Raw genomic sequence first — 22,165 nt, 5'->3', positions numbered from 1 at the left:
TTTGGTTATAGATGATGAAAATTTTATTTGATTTTTACAGATTTTATTACATGCTTTAGATTCAGGGTTAAGGTCATCCTCTTCTGGATTACAGTAAAAGAAAATCCACAGTCAATGTCATACTCATCAGCTGGAGCTTTATTTAAAAAAATCTATGTTCTCTGCTCCAGCCAAAACTTGCAGGTACCTTGCAGGTCTCTAGATTGCACCATCGTATTGTTGTTTATGTATCAGTTATTTTGTTGCTTTCTGAGAATGATGATCCATAGACCTTTTAACCCCTCTTTGTTTAGGCCACATGTCGAATCTTAAAAGAAGAACACAACAACATTAAAATATATTAATATCCTTTGGACTGGGTAACCTTATGCTTATGTCTGTGCCAAATAATACAAATACATACCAGTACATTTCAGTAGCAAACAAGCAGGAAAGTTCTTTGAAGGAACCAGGATGAGTTGAAAGGTATTTATAGTGGTTGGCCATCTCTGCCACAAGAATCCACTGCTCCTGAAGAATCCTGACTAGCAGGATGATGTTGAACACCCTCCTCTTTGTTGCTGGGTCAGCAGAGTCTGAAATATATTTATGAAAAGAAAGTTGTATAACAAGGATTATACGTCAACTTTTAAAGAATCAACACTGACAGAAGTCTAGTGTACATACCATGCCATATGATGAAGACATCCATATCACTTTTGTTGTTTGTTGTCTTTGCTTCTGCTACTGAAAAAATGACAATAATAGTAACAGTTATAATTTTTCATGACTACATGTAATATTAATAAGAATTTCCTCACCCTCTACCCACTCCTCTACATCACAGACCAAAGTCTTCCAACTGGTTTCCGGTCACTGCCAGTTTCATGGATTCTGTTTTGCAACTTGCTTTGCAGAGCTGTTGCGGTCTACAATGATAAGCAATCAAAAAATCACAATACTATTTAAATAGGTTACTGAACAACTAAAACAAATTCAACTGGATATTGTTACCTTCTGATATCAATAGGTCAGCGAGATGGCCAAATTGTTGAATATCTGCTAATTCCAGCACATGACCATGAGAGTTACAGTAGCATGTCTGGTCACTGCAATCCTATAGAAGAAATATTGCACTGTTCAACCTCCTTCCCAAGAGTAAAACCAGGCATATCCTGGTATGCCTCACTCCATTTCACCTGGTTAACATATACAAAAAAACAAACAAACAAACAAACAAATAAATAAATAAGTAAACCAATAAGTTTTGGCATTTACCTGTAGATCAGTTTAAGATAATCATATAGCTCATCTATCTCAGATATAAACTCATGTGATTAGGCATGAAACACACTAAAATCATGGGCTTAAAGATGGTGCTGAAACTTTGGACAGCTTTTTGCAACTCTTTGGAGGTAGTGTCATTAGTTGATGTAGTCCACACATCTTCCTGTCAATCCTTAATCCTTAGCTGTAAATAAACCTTCAAAAATGCCAGTGTTTGAAAAAGGAATGAAACAGTACAGAACAAGTGCATGACAGTTTATATCTTCTAATCTAATTTTCTTAGGTGAACATCACAGAGCTGTTTTCTTGTTAATTTAGTTTCAACACATACAGTTTAAAGTACCTCGTGCATTCTTGAAATGGTTATGCTTATGGTTCATATCTATTTAAATTGGCAGTAAATCTAGTGTGGAAGCAGAACAGATGAAGGGCTCTTCCTTGCAAATACTATCCACCTTGTATTGCACAGACTCCCACTCAAGAATATCTCAGAAAAATGTCTGCTGAGATCTTAGCAGTCCATTAAAAATAATTATACCAACATCTTTTCCACCAATAGAAAGAATATAAAAATACTTTAGGATATATTAATACTTGCATGACCAAATCTGAGATAAAAAGGCCATCAGTATGCCTTAGTTTAAATAAAACCAAAATTTTACTCTAGCCCACTGTCACCTAGGTCTACAGATACAGGGACTAATGGAAACAATGAAGTACACACCAACAGTCACTGGAGCAAGGCCCTCTCACAGTTGGGAAGATTGGAGTTCCTATGAGCTGTACCAGATAAAAACAACAAAAAAATGTACATTTATAACATTTCTAACTTATCCTAAGACAAGTAGACAAGCAGCATAAGCAGTTCTAATTTCCTAAACCCCAATGTGGGCAGTTGATGGCCTATAAGGTGTCATAAAATCAGACAAAACAAAATACTTTCTGAAAAAGAAAAAAAATGGTTGGCCACTATCAACACCCAGAACAAATAGTTTAAACAGTTAGGCCACAATATTTTGTGAGCTTATACTGTAGTTTATAATGTTTGTCATAAACAATAGTAATAGTAAAACTAATGCGTTTCTTTCTGTTATTACAATAGTAGTGAAAGAATAAATGCATTTTATCTCATACAATCACATATGCCTAAAAAATGTAGATATTTAATATACATGGAATGAAAAACTTCACTAACCCTTGACTGATTCCAGAGTGGTCTTGGCCTTCCTTACATGGTGGTTTTTCCTGCAGATCATCAAGTTGTCATCAAGACTTGAGCTTATAATTGAGATCTTGATAATAAATCTGAGTATAAAGGAATCACTCATGGTGATAGGCAGAAACAGGCTGAAAGACACAAGAATTAATCAAACAAATATAAATGTGTTAACAGACATAGAGACAAGTGCAATTTAACATATAAACATGGGTAAAGTGATTCTACTTTTTGCTTATTAGAAAACAAAATTGGATTTTTAAAGAAATCTAAAGAACCTGAAAAGAGCAAAGAAAAAATATTCATATCTGAACAGTGAACACCTTATAATTTACACCTGTATATATATGTGTGTGTGTGTGTGTGTGTGTGTGTGTGTGTGTGTGTGTGTGTGTGTGTGTGTGTGTGTGTGGTAGATATAGCTATTTTTTTGTTTAGTTTTGTGTTGTACAATGAATAAAATGTGCTCAGACAGGCAAAATTTCTGCCTTTTTTCCTTTAAAGGCATGGAAAATAATTGTTTTTACAATAAACCTTTGGAAACACTTGATGTTCTTTAATATTGAAACAATTACGAATACATTTGTATTATTAGAGTTGCATATTGCATATTATATATAGATTTTGCACGAATTCTATTGTGGAAAACAACAATCTGGTTACACTGTTCCTTATCTTAAAATGTATATATTGTTCTAATGCCTGACCAACGTTATATGTGAGAAAAATATGTTTTTAATAAATGAACTTGATGTAATTAGATAACGTCGCTAGTTTACAGTACATGCTTTATCAACAAATCGTGTTTATTTGTTTATTTTTTACTTACCTTGTGGAAAACCGCAGTGAACCTTGGGATCGCAATGAACCTTGGGATAGCGAGCATAGACTGTAAAAAATAGATCGCCACATACAATGACCCCAACTTCAATAAATAATTTAAAATGAAAAATATCAGCCGAAAACATTTTTAAACTTAGTACTTGAAATGTAATATTTTTTAAAGTAAAAAAATAATAAATAATATGAATGAATCAAAGTTTTATTAGACATAGTTACCCTAAACTGGACAACCGAATATATTTTCACTCATTAAATATAAAGTAAATGATAACATATTTATAAACACCAACTAATCTCCAATAAAAATATATTATGCAGCATTAACGTAATATTTAATGTTGACAGTTGAACTCATCTGAGAACTCATCGCTGATGCAGTTTGACCAATAGCAGAGCGGCGTTAAACTCACCGTGAAGGGATGTCACGTGGACCGAAGTTTATTCATACAGTAGTTTCGACCCAGTTTACAGACGCTTTTCGTGAACAAAATAAAAATTACATATTTTTAAAATAAGAAAACTAAGATAATAGGCGTAAATCAGGTTTTAAAAATTGCGTTGACATCTATTGGTAATTATACGAGCCTCCAGCGTCTCCCTATGACGCCTCAGGCTCAGGCACAGATTCTATAGGGAATCCCTGCACGTCTAAATATGACGCTAAAGGGGTACCCTGTGCGTCAATAACTGACGCCGAGGGTTCCTGACCAAGCGTCAGTATATGACGAGTTGGGAGTGAGAATGTGTTGACCTCATCACTATATGTTGAGGCTAAATGGCTGATTTTCAGGAAGTAGTGATTCAAGTGTATAATACAAATATAGTTAAAAAAAAAAAACTATAAAGCAAATGTTGCTCAACACAATGTTTATTTTTATTATATTTGCATTATAAAATACAATCATTACTGGGCACTACATTGTTACTTGCTGGAGGACAAAAGATCCCCTTTTCTGCCTTATACGAGGACACGTACCTGCAGCCTGACCCAGAGGAGATCTCAGTGACCCAAGCAGACAAAACAAATGGAAGAGTGCAAAAAAATATAATTAGTCAAAAAAAACTATGTTTAATCAAATAGTTTGGTCTGTTGATTTCTTCATTTCCTGAAATAAAATGAATGATTTTGTACACTGCTTTACACACGCACCTTTCAACGTGTAACATATTTTTCATATACATTTCTCACCTTAAGGTGATGCTCATGTGACTTTATCTTTGAAGATGGACCTTATACAGCTACTTTAGAATTTAAATATGTAGATAAAAGATTTTGTGATCCAAGAGTAATATTCAAATATGGAAAAGTGCAGAAAATTCTTACACTGCTTGTTAGTTGAGGCAGAAGGAACTTCGTCTGCATGCAAAATAAAAAGTGCCTAAAGCTATCTGACAACAATCACTTACAACAGTGACAGAGTGTGTGGTTTAAGTCAAAAACTCAACCACTGATGAGCCTTTATTATAGGACACAGCAGTTAGACAGGCCTCTTTCTATTAGCTGCATGACAGAAAGAATATTCTAGAGTGTTAAATAAAGAGCTCCAGTAATTAAATATTACCTTTTATGATAATGTTTCTGTGTTTAATGACTTTGGACAGAGTTCTAGCTCCAGAAAGATTACAATTTCTATAAGCCTTATTAGTCAATAGACATATTGTGGCCTTAAGAAATTAATGGCAAGAAAAATAAATGCATGAATGGTTACACAACATACTCAAAAAGGATGTTAAAGAGTAGTTTAATTTATCATTACAACAAAATGGAGGGTGGCATGTGTAATTTAATGAACTAATAAATTTTCTTATTATTAATTTTTTATTTTCTTATCTATTTCTTATTCTTTATTTCTTTCCTTCGTTGAAGCAGATGTGTAATCTCTGTGTTTAAAACCTCCAGCTTCGCCTCTGTAAAGTGTGTTGCCCTTTTTTTCTCACCGTGACTTTCTATGGTGACTCGTGAATTCGGCGATCTACTGAAAATAGGTGCGTTCGACTTCATGCGGCGCTGCGCAGATCGATCGAAATCTGTCTTAAAGCGGTGCATTCTGGTTTTTTTTTTTTTTTTTTTTTTTTATTATGCTTTAAACAACATATACATGACAATACAGCAAACAAAACAATGCCAGGGTGATAGAAAGTAAATGATAACATCAATACATAAAATAAAATAAAACAAACATAAAAATAAGAGTATAAATACTTAACTAAAAATTCTTACAAATATAAACAAGCAGGACCTTTACATTAATCAAATATTTTGAAACTAGAGCACAGTTGGACAGTTTTAATGGCCTTTCGATTAGCACTATGCTGAATAGTGCAAAAGTAATTTTTCAGTTCCTTATAAAACACAGTAAAACAAGGTTTTTTGTTGGAAAATTTACACTTATGAATATGAAACTTAATTAGCAAAATAAATAGGTTAATAACAAAAGCTTCATTATTCAAATTATCATAATTAAAATACCCAAAAATTACAGTTTCATAATGTAAATTAAAGTTAAAGAGTACCCTTTTCTTTATAAAAACAGAAGCATCATACCAGAGCTTTTTAACATAACCACAGTGCCAGAAAAGGTGGGGTACAGTTTCCAAATGCAAAGAACAAAAAGAGCAATTTATATCAATATCCTTTTTAAATTTACTTAGGAAATGTTTAACCGGATAGAATTTATGAATTAGTTTAAAAGATATTTCTTTTATCTTATTTGTAACCAAAAATTTGTGAGGCAATGACCAAATACTTTCCCATTTAGGAATTCTTACAAAATTATTCCAATAGGCAATAGAGCAAGGTTTAGATACAACTTGATTTACAAATAGAGAGCGAATAGATTTGTTATTTTTAGACTGTGAGAAACAAGTTTTACCACACACTGTATCAACTAGTTTGATTATGGGCTTATGAATCCAAGTTACACCTCTAAATAAGGAAACAATATTAGAATTAATTGCAGAGAAAACAAGAGAAAATTCCTTGGGAGTTACAGGAAAGTTAAAATGTACAAGAAACTCGTCATATGTCATAAGATACCCTTGAGTGTTAAACAATTGACAAACTAAAACAATACCCTTTTCAAACCACCTCTCCAAAAAGATACTCTTGCATTTATACAAAATACATCTATTGTTCCAAATAAAATAACGTTGTGGTGAAAAATTGTGCTTGTAGATCAGTTTCCACGCCAACAAGGCTTGAGCATGAAAAGCAGAGAGCTTCACTGGTAATTTCTCAATTTTATAATCGCATAATAATAAAAAGGAAAGACCTCCAAGTTGGTCAAAAATAAAATTGGGAATAAAATTCCAGAAAGAAGGTTTATTTAGACAAAACTTTAACCAATTAATTTTAAGAGTATTATTTAGAGAAGAGAAATCCAAAAAGTCAAGACCCCCATTTTTAAGGGAATTTAAAACAACAGATTTGCGCATGTAGTGTACACGATTCTTCCATAAGAAATTAAATAAAATCGTATCAATAGACTTGACTGTTTTATTATCTAGATATAAGGTTGAAGCAAAATAGGTTAATCTAGAAATTCCTTCTGCTTTTGAAAGAAGAACTCTGCCCCTTAAGGACAAATCCCTTAATAACCAAAAATTGAATTTACTTTTAATCCTTTCAAAAACAGGGTTAAAGTTTAAGGAAACTCTGTCTTGTTCTTTTTTTGAAATGACAACACCTAAATAGTTAACGGCTTCTTTAACTGGTATACCTTCTACAGATAATAGGGGAGAGTTTTTTAAAGCTAATATTTCACATTTTTTAAGGTTAAGGTGCAAACCCGAGGCTTTAGAGAACAACTGAATGGATTTGATAGCCTGATGAACCTGGTTTGAGTCTTTTAAAAATAAGGCTGTATCGTCCGCTAACTGACTAATTAAAATATTTCGTCCAGCAATTTGAATTCCATCTAGTTTACTTGCCTTAATAAAGTGACAGAAGACTTGGCCTACTATAAGAAATAAGTATACAGAGGCTGGACAGCCCTGCCGAATTCCTCTTTCTAATAGAAATCTCTGTGTAGTTCCATGTCCTAATTTCACTGAGCTATTTCCCCCAGCATACATTGTACTCATTGCATTACAAAAGTAGGGTCCAAAACCGAATTTTTCTAAACAAAAATAGATGAAAGGATGCTCAATGGTGTCAAAAGCTTTGAAGAAATCCAAAAACAAAATTAAACTATCATCTTGAATAAAATCTGAATAATCAATTAGGTCAAAAACAAGTCTAATGTTATTAAAAATGTGACGATTTTTCATAAAACCTGACTGATTTTCATCAATAATGGAGTGTAAAGCCAACTTAAAACGCTTTGAAAAAATAAGGGCAAACAATTTATAATCGTTATTAAGTAAACTGATGGGTCTCCAGTTATCTAAAAGAAGTGTATCCTTTTTAGGTTTAGGTATCAAACAAATGACACCTTGTTTCATACTAACAGGGAGCTCAGAACAGTTTAAACCTTCTATAAACACTTGGAGAAGGAACGGAGATACTAAATCAGAATATAGTTTATAGAATTCGGCTGTTATCCCATCACTACCAGGTGACTTGTTACCTTTTAAATGCAAAATTGCTTCCTTAACCTCACTAATAGTAATTGGTGAGTCACACACAGTTTTTTCATCATTACTAATAGAATTAATATCACCAAGAAATGTTGTAAAGGTATCCAGATCAACTAGATTAAATTTTGATTTATACAAATTGGAATAAAACTCATAACAATGTTGGGAAATTTCTTTGGGATTTTCAGAAACAAGCTCTCCAATTTTTAATTGACAAATAGAGTTATGTTTTGACCTATTTTTTTCAAGCTTGAAAAAATAGGAAGACATTTGTTCACCATATTCAAGCCACCTTTGCCTTGACCTTATAAAAGCCCCTTCTGCTTTTAATTTGTATAAATTATCCAACTTGAATTGCAAATCAATTAAGTGTTCCTTCTGGTTATCAGAGAGATTTTCAGGCAGGATCCCGGTAATAGATGAAATTTCGCTAACAATATTAGTTTCCTCAAGACGCTTAGTTTTAGCCAAATTAGCACTAAATTTTCTGAAGAATTTTCCAATTTCATATTTTAACAGTTCCCAATTAATACCAAATGAGCTTTCCTGTTTAGCCTTATTCCAATAAAGACCTATAAGCCTTTCTAGCTCTACTTTAACCTCATTATGTTCAAGTAAAGAACTGTTCATTTTCCAATAAGAGCAGCCCTTGTTAAGTTTAGAATCAGAAGAAAATAAGATTTTAATGGAAACAGCCTTATGATCTGTTAGTGGCGTTGTTGAGATATCAATATAAATATTATCTTTATCAAGGTTTCTGGAGACTAACCAAAAGTCAATTCTTGAAAGTCTAGAATAATTTTTATTGCTCCATGTATAAGTTCTATTATTTACATTTTGAATCCTCCAAATATCTATAAGCTCTAACCTATCCATAAAAGCTTTCAGAGTTGTATTTGAATTTGACGAGCGACCAGGTGGCCATCTATCAAGAGATTCATTTAGGACAGTATTAAAATCACCACCAATCACTAAATATGCATTTGGGAATTTTGACTGCCAATAAGTAAGCTTATCTTCTAAAATAAATAGTAATTGATCATTTTCAGCTTTAGAATTATACCCATAGTAATTAACAAGAATAAGGTTCACATTAAAACACTTTAAAAGTAACAAAATAAAATGCCCGCTTTCATCACAGTAAGTGTGCAACACATCACCTGCAAAATTATTTTTTAAACTGGATACTCCAGCAGAGTGGTTTGTACCATGTGAGAACCATATCTCGCTACCCCACTGCGATTTCCAAAAATTAACATCAGTAACTTCTGAATGAGACTCTTGAAAAAACACAAAATCAGAACTAAATTGCCTAGAAAACAAAAATAAGGTCTTGCGTTTAACAGCATCTCTTAAACCCCTGGCGTTTAAGGACACCACAGATAAAGACATTTAAAGAACACACAAACAATGGAACAATTAACCTGTTTAAGGAAAGTTCTGTTGGCTCAGCTAACTTTTGTAATTATGAAAATATATTCTCCAAAAAAGGTCTCAAAATAAAAAACCCTCAAAAGAGCAGCACCATCTTAAACGAGAAAAATTTGCAAAAAGAACTTTTTTTTTTTTTTGTATAACAAATAAAATATATATAATAAGAGACAGACTCTAAATTGTATGCAACAATTCCATGTCAATGTTTGAAAAGTGCACAATAAAAGTCAAAATGCTAAAAGTCTGAAGGCACTTTATGAATGCAGGATAATTTCTCCCTGTCCTTGAATGTAAGCTCTGCCTCCGACAAAAAAGGCCGTCTTCCCATCCGCACGTGCTTTTTGAACCTCGGGCCACAACTTTTTTCTCCTTTCACGGTCTCCCGCTGAGAAATCTTCCATGAAACGCAGACCACTCTTTTTCAAATATGAAGAATTCTTCGCGGCTTTCCAGATAGCATCTCTGTACGAACGAACAGAAAACTGCATAATGGTCACCCTGGGACGCTCCTTGGGACCACCTTGCTGCATCTTCCCGAGACGATGGACCACATCAATAACATCTGAGAGCTTATCCTTTGCACTTGGAAGAACATTTTGGCAGATTTTGACCACTTCAAGCCGAATGTCTTGCACAGATTCAGGAATTCCAGCTATCCTCAAATTACGTCTTCTTAAATAAGTTTCCATATCATCTATCCTTCGCTGCATATGAGCCACAGGCTGTTCGACATCATCCATGCGTTTCTCAAGATTAGTAACTTTCTCAACGACGGCTTTCAGTTCAATAGACATATCCGAGATCTTTTTCTCTATTCCGTCTGATCGGCTGTTGATTAACTGAGTTATGTCTGACAACTGTGACGAGATATCAACTCGAGTGTCATCACTTGCTCTTTTCTTTATGACTGGTGATTTACACGGAGTGACAGGCAGCGCAGGAAACTCTTCTTCAGCTAAACAGAAGGCATCATCTTCGCTCATGCAGGAAACAACATAATCATGGCCCGTAGTGGCCGGTGAGCATGCGTTAAAGCTAACGCTAACGTTAGCCGTCTTAGCATCAGCCGAAGAATTACCTGAGTGACCACGTTTACGCCCCATGACAACGCGATTCCGGGAAAAACGTAGAATTAACAACTACTTAAAACGATAAACACTATGTACGACAAGTTAAAAGTTCTTTTATACTATCTAAATACTTATGGTGCAGGAGCTCGAACAAACACGTCTGATCAGGTAGCCATCTTGGCCGGACCCCGCGGTGCATTCTGGTTAGAAATCTTGTCCGGATTGATGCTGCGCCGATGCCACGTGACTGTCACATGTGGCATTAAAGTACCGCGACAGCGCTGCGAGATCAGACGGCAAACTCAGACCGTGCAGCTTCTGAAGAGCGACTGCAGGAGCTCTGATGACGACACCGATATTACACGATTGGCCGAGTTCACCACATGACAACAAACACGTGTATTTATAATTGGACAAATTCCGATTCAAAAGTTTCGAAACAAACAATTCACTTTTTACACCCTCTCTATCCTGTACACATCTTGCTTATTAAAAGACTACAAATATTTTACTGCAGTATCATCTTTTTTTTTAAATAATCTGGTTATAAAGGTTAGCTTGTTTGCACAGGTTTATTTTCAATTTTTTTTATACAGACTATTTACTTCATTCATCTCCATGAACGATTTAAATGATATATTTTAGTGGATATTTTAGTGAATAACCTAAATATGAACTCAAATAAGTCTTACAGACTTGAAATAAAATAATCATCATCATTGATCCTGCCACCCTAAAGCTCTCTTAACAAATTAAGCTAAATAACTATTTTATTAAATAATTATAAAATGGTTTTATTATTATAATATAAATATATATTTTATTTCCTGTCTAGCAGTTTAAAGGCTACCTGCTCTTTCTGGGAAACTTCTACATAGCTCACTTATTTTACCTGTTTTCAACACGATCTTTTGGATTAAAATGCTTTTTTGAAAATTCATCCATTATCCAAAATAATGTCATTTATTAAGACCTAATCAAAACACCTTGTTTTGCTTTTCACATGGGACATTTTTATATCTATAAATATACATATATGTAAACCCTTTTTAGCATATTCAAACAAGAAGTATTAGCCTAAAGATTGATGTTTAACTCCTAGAATTTATGCTTATTGCTTTGTATTTAATAGACCTGTTCGTTTTATGTTTATATTAACCTCTCATTTCCTCTTATTTCTCTCATGCATTTGTTATATATTTTACTCATAATTCTCTCTTATTGTTTAAAAAGGAAACACAGTTTGTAGAGACTGTATTCTGTTTTATTTGTAAATGTTTTGTTGTTATAAATAAAAATAACAAAAAAATATGATGACGCCATGTGATCGGTCATCATGACTGCAGCAACTTTGAGTCCCGAAGTGTCCAGCTGTCCGTCTTGACGGCTCCGTTCTCAACTCCGCCCCGCCTGCGCTCGGCTAATCTCGTTGATCACCGGCTGCAGCTGAGCTTCATGTCGAACGCACCTAATGCCTTCAGGTGTGTGCCGTGCACGCGCATTAACCCGCGGTTATCTTCAGGAGGTTGATTTAACTAACTCTTGTCACCTGTTTTGGAACCAACATACTCGCGGTAAGCAGGTTTTGGGTAAATCAACCGAGAGTTTAGGTTTTAGCAGATGGTAAGTTAACCCAGCTTTCTGGAATACCCCCCTGTACTATCTGCATGCTTCTGATTATTAATAGCAGCCTGTACATGTATTCATTTATTATAAATCTGTTCATAGCTAATCCAACCTGTATATAATGTTGATAGCACATCCATCTGTAAATATCACCATAGTTTTTCTATAACTGCACTTTATAATTGATACCTGTATCCTGCACTTGCTGCTGTTGCACTGCTGGTTACACCTAAACTGGTTGCCTTGTACTTGTACATGTGTAATGACAATAAAGCTGAATCTAATCTAATCTAATAACATGTGTGCACACATGCTTGTATACACTGACATTGTATATCTAATATATCAGAACTGGTACAAAAAAGAGAAACACTCTTTCCCTCTCACACACACACACACACACACACACACACACACACACACACATTAATTTATATATTTTATATCTAAATATACTGTGTATCTGACCAGCATCTCCTCCATAAACTGCAAGAACAACACATTACTAAATACTCCTGTGCAAAACTGACATGTGAAATGAAAGTTTATTTCTCTTATTTATTTTCACATGTCAGTGAAAACAAGCACAGCATTACACAGCATTATTGCACTACTTCTAATATTTCCAGTGGAATAAAACATTCTAATTGACTCTGAATACTGAAGTCTTTCACTTTATTTCACATCTTCAAATGTAATCTTTCCATGGATTCAGATCTGGGAAACTCTTTATCAGTTGGAAGTGGACCTGTGAAGAATGAAGACAATAAATTACTGAACAATAATAAATGGTGGAATCCCTTTGATGTCCACATGGTGTCATTTTTATAATGTTATTTCTAAATATTTAATTTATAATAAAAATAATAATAATAATAATAATAATAATAATAATAATAATAGCAGCAATAACATATAAAAACATTATCAGTGTTGGCAATACATGAACTGGATTTAAGCTTAAAAATCATAATTTTTACCACAAAGAATTTGTTTGTTTGTTTGTTTGTTTGTTTGTTTGTTTATTAAGTTTAATGTTTATTTATCTATTATGGGTGAAAGTTCTCAGCCTAATAAACAATATTTATTTTGTGATTTATAAGTTTAGAAAAGCATTGATGTCAGGAGTGTAAAGTGTAATGGTGAAGTCACAACAATCATGTCAATTATTAATTATAAATAAATTATAATAAATTATAAATAAGTTATTATAAGAAATTATAATGTTATTCATGCTGTACCTCCTCCTCCATATTGTATCAAGTAAACGAACAGAAGAGACTGATGTTCAATCCCGTAGAAGCCGAGAGTCTTTCTGTCCTCCAGTGTTTCAGATACAAATCTTAAAATGAGTTTATCTGCATCTGACAGGAGACAAAAACAAACACTTTCTATTTGAGATTTTTTTAAATAAGCTGAGAATAAAAAATACATAGATTTACATCTTCAGTTTTCAAACAAGATTGACATTTAGTATTTAGTTCTTTTAAAGACAGAAGAAACACATGTAGCCTACCTGCTTTAATATTGTGGTTTCTTCTGATTTTCTCCTTTAACTCTCTAACAGTGGTTTGCTGAAACGCTTCTTCAGTTGTCGCCACCAGTAGTGATCTTCTCTCATTGCTCTCAAAATAGTAGAGGATCCGAAAGACCATTGTGACTCTTGAGCTGACGCACTCGACAAATCTGAAGAACAAATCACTTTCAGTTTGAATCTCTGTAAATGAACAGATGATTGTGTGAATGTGTGTGTTATTCCCAAAACGCTGTTCTGGAGAGTTGAACAGAGTACAGGTGACCCTCACACTCTCAGTAGACACACAACCAGAACAACAGTATTATCAATGATCAACACTGAGTCTGAAGAGCCAACTGCAGATTAGCCAGTAAAAGATAAAGCTGTGTGTGTGTGTGTGTGTGTGTGTGTGTGTGTGTGTGTGTGTGTGTGTGTGGGTGCGTGTGCGTGTGCGTGTGCAAGTGTGTAAGTGTGTGGTGTTTTATAGTTGAAACAAACATGAAGGAAACATTCAGATTGAGGAGAAGAGAAGCTGGTTAGACTGGATTGAGCAGGTCAAAGTTTCTAAACACACACACACACACACACACACACACACACACACACACACTGCCACACATACTGTACATGCACGCACATGCCAGTCACTAAAATAAATATAAACACACACACATACACACTCACACACACACACATACATACATACTGTTGGTCACTCAAATAACAGCAGCAAGTCACTCATATAAACACACACACACACACACAGTCAATCTCTCTCTCACACACACACATATGTACATACTGTCAGTCACTCACACAAACAAGCAGTCACTCTTATAAACACACACAATTATTTTTATTCATTCATTTATTCATTTTCTTGTCGGCTTAGTCCCCTTATTAATCCGGGGTCGCCACAGCGGAATGAACCGCCAACATATCCAGCAAGTTTTTTACGCAGTGGATGCCCTTCCAGCCGCAACCCATCTCTGGGAAACACCCACACACACATTCACACACACACTCATACACTACGGACAATTTAGCCTACCCAGTTCCCCTATAGTGCATGTGTTTGGACTGTGGGGGAAACCGGAGCACCCGGAGGAAACCAACGCGAAAGCAGGGAGAACATGCAAACTCCACACAGAAACGCCAACTGAGCCGATGTTCGACCCAGCGACCTTCTTGCTGTGAGGCGACAGCACTACCCACTGCACCACTGCTTCGCCCCATTATTTTTATTATTATTATAATTCTTAAATTGACATTCAACTCCAGCACAGAGTGTGTTCACTGGATAAAGCAGATTCTAATCACTGGTTTGATTTCACTTTTGGAAATGTTTTATTAGAGTTTCTGATCTTCAAAAACACTCACAATGATCCAAATGTGTGTGTTTCTCCATCTTAAAGAGAGTGTTTCTCTAATACTGTAATGCAGCTATCAAGTGTATTTTTGATTGAGCTCAATGAGCACATTTTTACATTTTATATTTATATATATTTTTTTACCATGGCTGTGTTGACAGCATCATAAGTAAATCAGAAACAAAAGTAATAATATAATATAATATAATATAATATAATATAATAAAGGAAAAGCAGTAATATGCATAATAAATATATTTTTTCTATTAAATACTCATTTTATACAGTATATTGTGCTGATCATGAAGGACCTGGGGGCTATTCCATAAACCAAGCTTACAGAAAAAGCCAGGCTTATTTTGGTAAGTCAGGTTTATTAATGGCCGATTCGGTTTCATAAATCAAATTTACGATAGTTCAAACTTAGTTACCCTGGCAACTTATGCTGGGAAACTAGCACGGTCAAGGGCAGGCTAACTCTCAGGCTAAGTCTTATGTTTAAGCTTAATCAAACTTAATGTTAACATTTACCTGCCATATTCTGATGCAACTTAATTCACTTAATCTCTTAATAATGATTGAACTTTATAGTCAATTAATAGCAAAAAGAAATTTATATATATATATATATATATATATATATATATATATATATATATATATATATATATAATGTGGGGGAAAAATCCTTAGTCATGGAACTAATCTAAGTGCTGGAGTGGCTGTACTTTTTTCCCCCACATTAAAAGTAAAAAAAGTCCTGTCAAAAAAGGAAGAAATTCCTGGCAGGTTATTGGTTATAAGAGCTGAAATAATGGGTTTCTTCTTCTTTTTTGTAAATGTTTATGGCCCTAATGGAGGAGCAGACAGGATACAGTTCTTCACTAAATTAGAGCACATATTTAAACAACAACACGAGGGTGACATTGCTATATTAGGGGGAGATTGGAATTGCACATTAAATTTTATTCAGGACAGAAATGGAGAAGAACCTCATTTACAATCAGCTGCGTTTTTAGAAAATATAATAAAAAATTTTTGCTTTTCTGATGTTTGGAGAGAACATAACCCATTAGAGAAACAATATACTTGGATAAAAATCAGTAATAGAAAAGTGTCTGGAGCTCGATTAGATAGATTTTATATTTCACATACTGGAAGAAACAAGGTTGCCAATGCATCAATTATCCCTATATGTTTTTCAGATCATAAATTAATAACAGTTGACTGTATGCTGGTAGAGAGAAAACATAAGAGTTATTACTGGTATTTTAATGTCAAACTTCTTGAAGATAAAAATTTTTGCCAGAATTTTTTGGAGACCTGGAAAATGGAAAAATCTTGTTTTGAAAATATTATTGAATGGTGGGAAGTGGGGAAAGCTCATATCCGTAGTTTTTGTCAGCAATATACATCTCATTCCTCATTGGTTTTAAAGAAAACTTTGGAGTGGTTAGAAAATGAAATCATTGACATTGAAAAGAGCATGAATGAAAATGATACCCTGACTCTTCAAGATAGATGGACTGAGAAAAAGAAGAAGTTGAGTTCATTTTTAAATGAAAAGGTTAAAGGAGCCCTGATAAGAAGTCGTTTTTTAAAAATAAGAGATATGGATGGACCTTCATCTTTTTTTTTAGTTTAGAACGAAAAACGGGACAAGAAAAACTGATGCATTTTTTAAAAGATAATAATGGACACAACATTTCAGACCCAATAACAATGCGCAGACTTGCTGTAAATTTTTATTCTGATTTATATGCCTCTGAACCTTCTAATGAGGAATGCAGGAGACTTCTTTTGGAGGATCTCCCAGTTTTAACTCCAGAACTTTTGCTTGAGGCTGATATTACTTTTGAGGAAGTCACTGCTGCAGTTATGGGGCTTTCCACAGGACGAACACCAGGGTTGGATGGACTGCCTGCTGAATTTTATAAGGCATTCTGGGCTGAATTAGGAAAATATGTATTTGAAGTACTACAAGAATGTGTTTGCAAAGGTGTTCTCCCTTTGAGTTGTCAGAGAGCTGTTTTAACATTGCTCCCAAAAAAAGGTGACTTAACTCTTTTAAAAAATTGGAGACCTGTTGCAATCTTAAGTTCGGATTACAAAATCTTTTCAAAATGTTTGTCAAATAGATTAAATCTGGCACTAAATACAATTATACATAAAGATCAGTCATATTGTATAATGAAAAGATCTATTACAGATAATCTGCATTTGATTCGGGATGCTTATGATGGTTATTCATACAATGAGTTAGATCTGGGTTTTTTGTCAATAGATCAAGAAAAGGCCTTTGACAGAGTTGACCACACTTTCCTTTTTGACACCTTAAGAGCTTTTGGATTTGGTGATGGTTTTATTTCAAAAATACAACTGTTGTATAAAGGAGCAACATGCATGATTAAAGTTGCTGGAGGTTTAAGTGTTCCTGTAAAGGTGCAAAGAGGAATAAGACAGGGGTGTCCTCTCTCTGGCCAGCTCTACAGCCTGGTCATTGAGCCATTGCTCTGCAAACTAAGAGAAAAATTGACAGGACTGGAGATTAAAACGTTAGATTTTAAATCTACTGTTAAACTTTCTGCATATGCAGATGATGTCACAGTTTTAATCAGAAATAATGAGGATGTTCGGGTTTTAAAGGAAGTTTTGGAGTGCTATAGTAAAGCATCGTCAGCCAATGTTAATTGGGAAAAAAGTGATGCCTTATGGTGTGGGCGAGATTTTAATAGTCCTATGCTACCTTGTGGTTTAAAGTGGGGAAAAGAAGGTTTTAAATATTTAGGAGTATTTTTAGGAACTGATGAATATAAGAAAAAGAATTGGGAGGGCTTAAAAGAAAAAGTGTGTGCTCGTTTGTGTCACTGGAAATGGCTAATACCCCAGTTGTCCTACAGAGGGAGAGTGTTGGTCTGCAATAACTTAGTCGCATCTTCATTGTGGCACAAAATTATGATATTGGACCCCCCAGAGGATATGGTGAAGATAATTCAACAGCTTCTGGTGGATTTCTTTTGGACGGGACAACACTGGTTGAAGGCAGCTACCCTGTATTTACCCCTACAGGAAGGAGGACAAGGTTTGGTGGATATAATGTCTAGAGTAAAAGCTTTTCGACTACAAACAACCCAAAGACTTTTGTATGGAGAAAATGTAAGCTGGGCCGGAGTAGCCTGTGCTATCCTGAGAAGAGCAGGACAAATGGGTCTAGACCGCCACTTGTTTTTAATGGATACTAATAAATTAGACCTGTCTGGACTGACACCTTTTTACAGGTCAATGTTGAGGTCATGGACTCTTTTTAGGTTCTCTAGAGAGCACAATGGTGTAAAAAGGCTGTGGTCAAGAGAAGAACCCCTACTTTACAATCCTGCTCTTGATCTGGACATTCTCAATTCACTTGCTCTAAGAAAAGCTTTGAAGACTGCAAATATATTTAAAATTGGACACTTTGTTTCTGAGAATGGCTGGATTACTGCCGAGGATCTAGCATCCAAACTGGGAATGAGATCTGTTCGGGCAACAGGAAAATTGTTGACTCAGATAGTCGAGTCATTACCATCGGATTACATTTTGTCTTTAGTAACCAACAATGGAGAGAATACAATTCCTGCATTCCCAGAGCTGGTTATATCAGCCAACACAAGAACTTGGTCAGAAACAGAAAACAGTTTATTATCGTTCAAAACACCAGAACCAAGACTTTTTAGCATTGCTGGAAAGAAATCAATCTATGTGATGTGTGTGAAAACCTCAAACTTGTTTCAACTACAGAGTGTGAGAGAGACCAAATGGAAAGAGACAATTGGACCAAATGCCTCCCCAAAAGGCTGTTGGAGATCTCTATATAAGCCTCCAATTGAAAAAAGAACTGGAGACTTGCAGTGGAGGATTGTACACTGTATTGTTGCTACAAACTGTTATAAAGCGCGCCTTGATCCTCAGATAGGGGAGGGCTGTCCTTTTTGTGGAGAACCAGAAACTGTTTTCCATTTATTCCTTAATTGTAAAAGACTACAACCAATATTTTATCAACTAGAAGAATGGTGCCAAAACCTTGGAGAGGCCTTTACACCTGCAATGTTTATTTATGGACCTAAATACAATAAAAATCGAAGAGAGCATCATGTTCTATTAAACTTTTTATTCGGGCAAGCAAAGATGGCAATTTGGCTGTCAAGAAAAAGTAAATTAAATGACAAAGGTTCAACTGATGCTTTTTTAATTGTAAAAGGACTAATAAAATCTCGCATTAATGTTGAGTATGGGTTTTACAAAATGGTAAATGATCTGGCAATGTTTAATTACAAATGGGGTGTAAATCAGTGTATCTGTCATGCTGACTCTGAAAATGTTCTAAATATCTATTTGTAAGTATCAGCAAAAAAAGAAAAAAAAATGTTTTAGTTTTTTTAAGATGTCATGTACTTTTTAATTAGCTAAATTGTTTTTAGCTAAAATGTTTTTTTGTAATAAAGAGACCTTAAAAAAGTCTCTCTCTCTCTCTCTCTCTCTCTCTCTCTCGATATAAATATATATATATATATATATATACACGTTTATTTTTTTCGGCTTTGTGCCTTTATTAATACCACAGCGCAATGAACGGCCAACTTATACAGCATGATTTATGCAGCGGACGCTTTCACTGGGAAACATCCATACACACTCATTCACATTCCTGCACTATGGCCAATTTAGCTTATTCAATTCACCTATAGCATTTTTTAATAGTATGTGCATTCTCAAGTTTTGGTATTGATGCCTTGCTCCTTCTCTCTCCAGAGCGGAGTCCCATACAGCTTTCAGTCTCCATTACTCGTACGATGGCGGTGGGCTTGCTGAATTGGATTCGTCCACATTGTTTGTTTTTTTTTTTGTTTTTTTTTTTTAATGCAGTGCTGTGATTTTTGTAGTGTCAATTCTCACTGGTGTTGCGTAGCGGCGGGGGCCTTGGCTCTGGAGAGGTGGAGGACCGGCAGCCTACTAAGGGAACCTACAGAAACTGAGTGTTGAACCGTTTTAATTGTCCTTTTTATGGTTTTGCAAAAATAAACATTGTTACATTGCACGTATTCTGAGTCTTGACCTGTCTGTCTCAGCAAGCCTGAGTAGCCTTTTGCTAACCTTTTGGGTCTCTGGTTCCTTTAATACCAGGGTGGCGTAATCAGTTTATTCTTTTATATTTTTTAAGTTGTATACTTGCAAGACCCCCCCCCCCCCCCTGACTTTTGTGGAAATCAAATGTATTAACCCATGTACGTCTGAATTTGAAGTCATGCTCAAAATTTAAGTAAACACTGATCCAACTTTGATGTAATGTCCTCAAAACAAGCTTGAGTGAGGCTCAGTAGTGTGTGTGGTCATTACGTGAGAGAGAGTTATTTATTTTGCTTGCAGTTTTACCGTTGATGGAAACATGGAGAAAACATTCAGACTGAGGAGAAACTGATTTGACTGGATTCAGCATTTACAAGTTTTTCTATTCTAAACGCACAACTACTCACACACATTTGGTGCGTTCGACATGAAGCTCAGCTGCAGCCGGTGATCAACGAGATTAGCCGAGCGCAGGCGGGGCGGAGTTGAAAACGGAGCCGTCAAGACGGACAGCTGGACACTTCGGGACTCAAAGTTGCTGCAGTCATGATGACCGATCACATGGCGTCATCATATTTTTTTGTTATTTTTATTTATAACAACAAAACATTTACAAATAAAACAGAATACAGTCTCTACAAACTGTGTTTCCTTTTTAAACAATAAGAGAGAATTATGAATAACATATAGGCTAACAAATGCATGAGAGAAATAAGAGGAAATGAGAGGTTAATATAAACATAAAAACGAACAGGTCTATTAAATACAAAGCAATAAGCATAAATTCTAGGAGTTAAACATCAATCTTTAGGCTAATACTTCTTGTTTGAATCTGCTAAAAATGGGTTTACATATATGTACATTTATAGAAATAAAAATTTCCAATGTAAAAAGCAAAACAAGGTGTTTTGATTAGGTCTTAATAAATGAGATTATTTTGGATAATAAATGAATTTTCAAAAAAGCATTTTAATCCAAAAAGATTGTGTTGAAAAGAAGAAAAGGTAAAATAAGTGAGCTATGTAGAAGTTTCCCAGAAAGAGCAGGTAGCCTTTAAACTGCTAGACAGGAAATAAAATATTTATTTATATTATATTAATAAAGCCATTTTATAATTAATTAATAAAATAGTTCTTTACTTTAATTTGTTAAGAGAGCTTTAGGGTGGCAGGATCAATGATGATTTTCTTATTTCAAGTCTGTAAGACTTATTTAGGTTATTCACTAAAATATACACTAAAATAGATCATTTAAATCATTCATGAAGATGAATGCAGTAAATAGTCTATAAAAAAGTTAAAAATAAACCTGTGCAAACAAGCTAACCTTTATAACTAGATTATTTAACAAAAGATGATACTGCAGTAAAATATTTCTAGTCTTTTAATAAGCAAGATGTGTACAGGATAGAGAGGGTGTAAAAAGTGAATTGTTTGTTTTGAAACTTTTGAATCGGAATTTGTCCAATTATAAACCCGAAATACACGTGTTTGTTGTCATGTGGTGAACTCGGCCAATCGTGTAATATCGGTGTCGTCATCAAAGCTCCTGCAGTCGCTCTTCAGAAGCTGCATGGTCTGAGTTTGCCGTCTGATCTCGGAGCGCTGTCGCGGAGCATCAATCCGGACAAGATTTCTAACCAGAATGCACCGCTTTAAGACAGATTTCGATCGATCTGCGCAGCGCCGCATGAAGTCGAACGCACCTAGTGTCAGTCACTCATTTAAACACACACACACACACACACACACACACACACACACACACACACACACACACACACACACACACACACACACATTGTCAGCCATACAAATCTTAATCAGTCATCCATCTTAAAGAGTGTTTCTCTAATACTGTAATGCAGCTATGAATTGTGTTTTTGAGCTCAATCAGCAGATTTTGTATTCTAATATTATGTTTCCTGGCTGTGAATGCCAAGAGTAATCGGAGGTAATTACTTAAAATAATATATTTAAGGAATGGCAATAAATAACTTTTTTTTTTACTCATAAAATCATATTTATGCAGTCTATGATTGTGCTGATCATAAATTAACTGCTTATGTAAAAGAACCACCGACAACTGGCCAATGAGACGCAGCGCTGAGTGTCACGTGTCTGAACGCGGAAGTGCGCGCTTT

The 22,165-nt window shown here is 34.8% G+C and overlaps 3 long non-coding RNA genes across 10 annotated transcripts; all 3 read right to left on the bottom strand.

The window, feature by feature from the left end:
• LOC147837602 (uncharacterized) lies at nucleotides 1-3,347 on the bottom strand. Of its 8 annotated transcripts, XR_015526891.1 has the most exons (8): nucleotides 3,312-3,347; nucleotides 2,462-2,613; nucleotides 1,991-2,046; nucleotides 994-1,178; nucleotides 801-908; nucleotides 667-726; nucleotides 404-575; nucleotides 1-307 (listed from the first exon to the last, which is right to left on the bottom strand). It is a non-coding gene; the product is annotated as an uncharacterized LOC147837602 (long non-coding RNA). The 8 variants fall into 8 exon arrangements; XR_015526890.1 differs by having other exon boundaries at nucleotides 667-908; XR_015945726.1 differs by having other exon boundaries at nucleotides 667-898.
• A 2,023-nt stretch (nucleotides 3,348-5,370) lies between these two features.
• LOC147837601 (uncharacterized) lies at nucleotides 5,371-7,151 on the bottom strand. Its single transcript, XR_015526883.1, has 2 exons — nucleotides 5,609-7,151; nucleotides 5,371-5,532 (listed from the first exon to the last, which is right to left on the bottom strand). It is a non-coding gene; the product is annotated as an uncharacterized LOC147837601 (long non-coding RNA).
• Nucleotides 7,152-12,559: 5,408 nt separating this feature from the next.
• Nucleotides 12,560-13,867, bottom strand: LOC137489302 (uncharacterized). The gene is made up of 3 exons (XR_015525891.1): nucleotides 13,550-13,867; nucleotides 13,275-13,397; nucleotides 12,560-12,781 (listed from the first exon to the last, which is right to left on the bottom strand). It is a non-coding gene; the product is annotated as an uncharacterized LOC137489302 (long non-coding RNA).
• Nucleotides 13,868-22,165: the final 8,298 nt, after the last annotated feature.

Source organism: Danio rerio, chromosome 25 (assembly GCF_052040795.2).
Source record: "Danio rerio strain M-AB ecotype USA chromosome 25, GRCz13ab, whole genome shotgun sequence".
Lineage (NCBI taxonomy): Eukaryota > Metazoa > Chordata > Actinopteri > Cypriniformes > Danionidae > Danio > Danio rerio.
Note: the sequence above shows the minus strand (reverse complement) of the source record. Positions and strands in the feature narration are given on the sequence as shown.